We start from the raw sequence: 6,393 nt of genomic DNA, 5'->3' as shown, positions 1-6,393 counted from the left end.
TTATTAAGCTGTTCAGTCTGTTGTTTTAAACATTAAAAGCTTAAGAGAAGGCCTTTTGCTGTCACTTGTGGGAGGAAATAGAGTGAAACAAAGAGCCCATAGAAAGCATCTAGAATTAACTGCTTTGAGGTGATTATGTGTAGTAAATGAAGGCTCTTTACATTTACTTTTGCTTCTGATTTCAACTATAAAAGCCAAGTGTTGTCTCATGGCTCCAGAGCTCCTATTAGACATGCTTCCTGAAAGGTGGTTTATTTGTACCTCTAGAACTGTGTGGGCAAGTTAGACAGGTAAGGGCATGCTCCCCATGTAGAAGCACAAAGAAAAAATGCAGCCAAAAAAGCTGGAGCACATTCTACATCTTAAATTATGCATATACCGCCGTCCAGAGGTAGATCTGTATATCACCTTTCTTAGTTACCTGGTAGCTGTGGTAAAAATGCCAAATCAAAATAGAAAAACTGGTTTGAGAATATTGTTATTTTCCATATAACCAAAATACTTTCTTTTTTATTTGTTTATTTATTTTTATATTTTTATTTTTCCAATATACAAAATAAATCAGTGTCTATGAGGTCTCCACTTTTGGTTCTTGGGTACCAGGGTTCTCTCCTGCAAGTTTTCCGTTGATTATTCAGGAAATTTTTCTGTATTTAGTTGTACTTCCAGTTTGTTCCTGGGAGCATGTCTGTGCAGCATCCACTTACTCTGCTGCCATTTTCAGTAACCCCGAAATGCTTTCTATGATGTACTTCCTTTTGGTCTCTAGGCCCTGAAATCATGATGTTGAGAAAGAACAAAGTTTTTAAAATCTTTGAGTTTATCCATCTGTATAATATCTATCTGTATGATAATGGAATTTGAAACCTCTCATTCAACAAAATATGAAGATGTGAATATTTTATATTAACATCCTCTGGGAACACCTCATACAGATATTTTCTTTGAATCCCATGAAAAATTGTAGATTATGATTTTTTTTTTCATGAGGTCTCCTTCAGAGAAGAAACCAAGAAACAATCTGAATGTTGGGCTGCAGAATTACAGGAAGGCAAAACAACTGGAGGCAATTAGATACCTTTACCTATTACTCTGAAAAAACAATGTAAAAAGTATTACTAGTTTGCCTACATACATACCTTGACAACCAGATAATCATCATCAGGCTCTCAGTATGACCCTATTTCTGCCCCTTGTAGGCGATTGGAGATTTATGTTCTAGAAAAATTGTAATAAAGGAATATAGTTTTAGAGTCACTAGATATAGCTGAAGAAAGTGTGTTATAATGAAAACAAAGAAATTAAGTGTAAGATCCTTTCAGTTAATTTGACTGAAGTATTTGGTCCACTTAACTTGATCTCATGGGAAAGAGCCAGGGAAATAATCAACTTGACTTCATTTTCCCCTTCCTGCCAGAGACTATTACATGAATTAGAATCCTGCTAATGTAATCCATACACATTAGCCCTCTGGGAACAGAGCAGGATGGAAAAAGTTGGAGAAGGAGTCTAGAGGGATAACTAGTGATATCCAACACATCCCATATTTTGGAGGGAACACCCTAAGAAACACTAATTATTATTTTTTAAATAATTGTTAATATGATTAATGAAACATTTTAAATGTTTTATGTAGAGATATATTTTATAAATGAACTAGAGGCCCAGTGCATGGATTCATTCATGCACTAGTTGGGGTCCCTCAGCCTTGACTGTGCCCTCTTGCAATGTGAGACACCTCACGGGATGTAGCAGTGTGCAAATTGGTAGGTGGCCAGGGAGGAGCCTGAGCTGGGCTCGGCACTCTGAGCTTGGTGCTCCTAACTGCTAGCTACTCTCTCCTTACCGCTGCCATGGAGGCAGGAGAGGCTCCCAGCACCACCGCTGTGCTCACCAGCCGAATAAACAAGTTGAGGACCTGTACATGTAGTGAAAATAAATGTTGTGTAAATTCAAATATTAACTTAAGTGAATTTTAGTAACACAATCTTGAGTCAGGATGAAAGCAAGTCACCAAAGAACACATTGAGTATGATGGTCCTTATATATAACTAGAGGCCTGGTGCATGACATTTGTGCATTCGGTCCCTCAGCCCGGCCTGTGCCCTCTTGCAGTCTGGGAGCCCTCAGGGGATATCCGACTGCCAGGTTAGGGGAGCTGGCCTAAGCTGTCAGCCGGACATCCCTAGTGCTGCTGTGAGCCTGGCTTCTGGCTGAGTGTCGCTCCCCCTGTGGGAGCGCACTGACCACCAGGGCAGCTCCTGCATTGTCTGCCCCCAGGTGGTCAGTGCATGTCATAGCAACCAGTCATTCTGCCATTTGGTCAATTTGCATATTAGCCTTTTATTATATAGGATAGGATTAAAAATGCTTATCTATGCAAAAGTCTGTATGTTAAGCATGCACGTATGTTAAGCAATTAAGGAAATTCAGGGAATGATAAATACAAAATGCAGGCCAGTAGTTAAGTTATTTATGGGCAGAATATGTAAAGACATTAGATGGGAAGTAAAGAGGGACTTCACTGGAATGGATAATGCTCCATTTCTTAGGCTGATCCTGGTACAATGATGTTCCTTTTGTTCTTATTCTTTATACCATATATGCATACACACATGTGTATTAATAGGTATGTTATTTTGTGTTTTAAATATTTAATACATAACTTAATGAAACTAATTTGGTAAAAGATACAGTAGATGAAGTAAAGTGAAAAATGGGATATATAAGCCTAGATATTTCTTAGATGATTTTTAATGTAAAGAAAAACAGAAAATGTGAGAATATCTGGAGGAAATTTGATGCAAAGACTTATTTTGTTTTGTTTATTGTAAGTTGTAAGGTGCTACAACATATTTGCTGATTGGAATTGATCAGATAGGAAGAGAAAATGAAGATTCAGAGACATGTTAGTTGTCAGAGTAGATGACAGTTGATGAATCCAGTGCACATGTAGAGTGGTTGGCATTACACATAGATTGGTACTATTCCCTCATAGTCAGAAAAAGTCTGATTTCAAGGGAAGATACATATTTATTGTTTGTTTTGAAGGAGCTGTTTCCTATCATTTGTGATGGGATGAGATAGCAAATACCTGTAGTACCCATTCTAACTCTAGTACTTGTACTTTAAAATGGGGTGTTTAGTCTCTGGTGCAGATTAACCCTGGTTGAAGATTTTGACTTCTAATACTTATCTCCCACAGGAGACATTTGATATCAACTATAAGACCCTGGCTTCCAGCAATGTGGCTGTCTCAATATTCTGAAAGCTAATAAAAAGCAGATCAACTGAGTTCTGGGTAATATATAGCTTTTGGTGTATTCCTAGGCTTTAGTTAATAATAATAAAAATAGCGGATATCTATGCATTTCTAAAAATGGAAGAAAAATTAGTATCTAGAGGAGGGTCTGGCAAACTGCAACCTTTAAGCCAAATCTGCATTTCCATTTGCTTTCATAAATAAATGTTTTTTAAATTTTATTTTTAATTATAGCTTACATTCAATATTATTTTGAATATTAGTTTTAGATGTACAGCTTATTAGGTAAACAATCCTATACTTTACAAAGTGTTCCCCTCAATATTTCTAGTACCCAATTGGCACCTTACATAGTTATTATAATACTAGAGGCCTGGTGCATGAAATTCATGCACTGGTAGAGTCCCTAGGCCTACCCAGTGATCCAGGGCAATCTATGGGGTGACCGGCAAGGCGATCGGGGGGCCACCGCTAGCACCTGCCTGTGGGCTGGGGGCAGTTCCTGCATTGAGCATCTGCCCCCTGGTGGTCAGTGCGTATCATAGTGGCCTGTTGTTCCACCAGTCATTCCAACATTTGGTCGATTTGCATATTAGGCTTTTATTATATAGGATTATTGACTATATTCTCTCTGCTGTATGTTACATCCTGGTCTCTATTTTGTAACTACCAATCTGTACTTCTTAATCCTTTCATCTTTCATCCTTTCATCCTCCCCTCTGGCAACCATCATTCTAGTCTCTATATCTTTGTCTGTTTCAAATTTGTTAGCACATTTATTTTGCTTTTTAGATTCCACATATAAGTGAAGTCATATAGTATTTGTCTTTTTCTGACTGATTTATTTCAGTTAGCATAATACCCTCTAGGACTGTCATACTGTCAAAAAAATGCAAATTGAAACCACAATGAGACACCATCTCATACCTGTCAGAATCATCAAATCAACAAACAAGTGTTCGCAAGGATGTGGAGAAAGGGAACCCTCGTGCATTGTTGTTGGAAATGCATATTGGTGAGGTCACTATGGAAAATGGTACGGAGGTTCCTCAAAAAGCTTTATATAAATAAATTTGTATTTTAACAAGTGACATTTTTATTTATGTGCTGTTGTCAATCGCTGCTTTCAAGCTAATGACAGAATTGAATAATTGATACAGTGTCCATATAGTCTGTAAAACTGGAAATATTCACTCTCTGATCCTTTACAGAAAAAATGATAGCTTCAGGAATATTATAGAGTTTCTGTATGTTCTGCATTTATTTTCCCCTATTATTAACCAACTAGAGGCCTGGTGCACAAAAGTTTGTGCACTCGGTGGGGGGGCATCCCTTAGCCTGGCCTGTCCCCCTCACAGTCTGGGGCCCCTCAGGGGATGACCACCTGCTGGCTTAGGCCCGCTCCCCGGGGTATTGGGCCTAAGCTGGCAGTCAGACATTCCTCTATCAGCCCGCGAGCCCTCAGTGGGTGTTCACTTGCCAGCAGAGAACAGGCCTAAGCTGCAATCGGACATCCTTAGTGCTGTTGAGAAGGCGGGAGAGGCTCCCACCACCACCACTGCACTGGAGCCATCAGTCTGGCTTGTGGCTGGGCAGAGCTCCCCCTGTGGGAGTGCACTGACCACCAGGGGACAGCTCTTGCATTGAGCGTCTGCCCCCTGGTGGTCAGTATGTGTCATAGTGACCAGTCATTCCCAGTCTTTCTGCTGTTAGGGTCAATTTGCATATTACCCTTTTATTATATAGGATAGAGGCCTGGTGCATGGGTGGGGGCCAGCTGGTTTGCCCTGAATGGTGTCCCAGATCAGGATGGGGGTCCCACTGGGGTGCCTGGCCAGCCTGGGTGAGGGGCTGATTGGTGTTTGCAGGCAGGTCACACCCCCTTCAGGGTGGGGGTCCCCGCTGGGTTGCCTGGCCATCCTGGGTGAGGGGCTGAGGGCAGTTTTCAGGCTGGCCAAGCCCCCCAGTGGGACCCTCACCCCATGAGGGTGTGGCTATCCTAGGTGATGGGCTGATGTCTGTTTTCAGGCTGGCCATCACCCCCAGCCACCTAAGCTCCCAGTGGAGGCTGGCTGGAAGCAGGTATCTGGGATTTATTTATCTTCTATAATTGAAACTTTGTTGCCTTGAGCGGAGGCCACAGCTGGCCAGGGCAGGTGGGAAGCTTGGCTTCCTCCATCGCCGGGACAACCAAGCCTCTGCTTGCTCCAGCTCTGTGGCTGCTGGGTGCCACCTTGGTTAGGTTAATTTGCATATAGTCACTCTGATTGGCTGGTGGGTGTGGCTTGGGGCATAGTAAAGGTGCAGTCAATTTGCATGTTTCTCTTTTATTAGATTAGATATTGATATATTATTATTAACTAAAGTTCACACTTTGCTAGAATTGTATGAGTTTTTAATTAATATCTTTTTTTTTTCTCCGGGTCTCATCCATGTATACCATGTTACATTTATGTGACAGTTTCTCAAATATTCCTTGCATTTAATGATCTTGATAAAACATGCATACTGGTCAGATATTTTGTATATTTTTCTTCAATTTGGGCTTATCTGATATTTTCTCCATGGTTTTACAATGGATATAGTTTTTTGGAAAAACCATCGAGATGAAGGGCCATTTCATCACATATCAAGGATCTCTTCTGTAACATCACTGATGATGTTAACCAGCTGAGGTAGTGTTGGCCAGGTTTCTCTACTGTAAATATAGTCTTCCCTCCCCACCCTACCACTAACCTCTTTCATATTCTTTAGAAGGAAGTCACTGTGTGAATCCAACACTTAGGGAATGGAATGGGAGTCATACATAATTAGTTGGGAACTTTCTCTGTATGATAATTATCTACTCTCCTGAACTTAATTATTTATTCAATCATTTATTTATATCAGCATGTATTTATGGATATTAATTTTATACCATGCTCAGAAATCCCTATAGTTTTCTCTAAATAGAAAGAAAGCAGCCCTGAACAGTTTGGCTCAGTGGCTAGAGCGCCGGCCTGTGGACTGAAGAATCCCAGGTTCGATTCCAGTCAAGGGCATGTACCTTGGTTGCGGGCACATCCCCAGTAGTGGGTGTGCAGGAGGCAGCTGATCGATGTTTCTCTCTCATGGATGTTTCTAACTCTCTA

The sequence above is a fragment of the Myotis daubentonii genome, chromosome 1, assembly GCF_963259705.1.
Source record: "Myotis daubentonii chromosome 1, mMyoDau2.1, whole genome shotgun sequence".
Taxonomy (NCBI): domain Eukaryota; kingdom Metazoa; phylum Chordata; class Mammalia; order Chiroptera; family Vespertilionidae; genus Myotis; species Myotis daubentonii.
Note: the sequence above shows the minus strand (reverse complement) of the source record.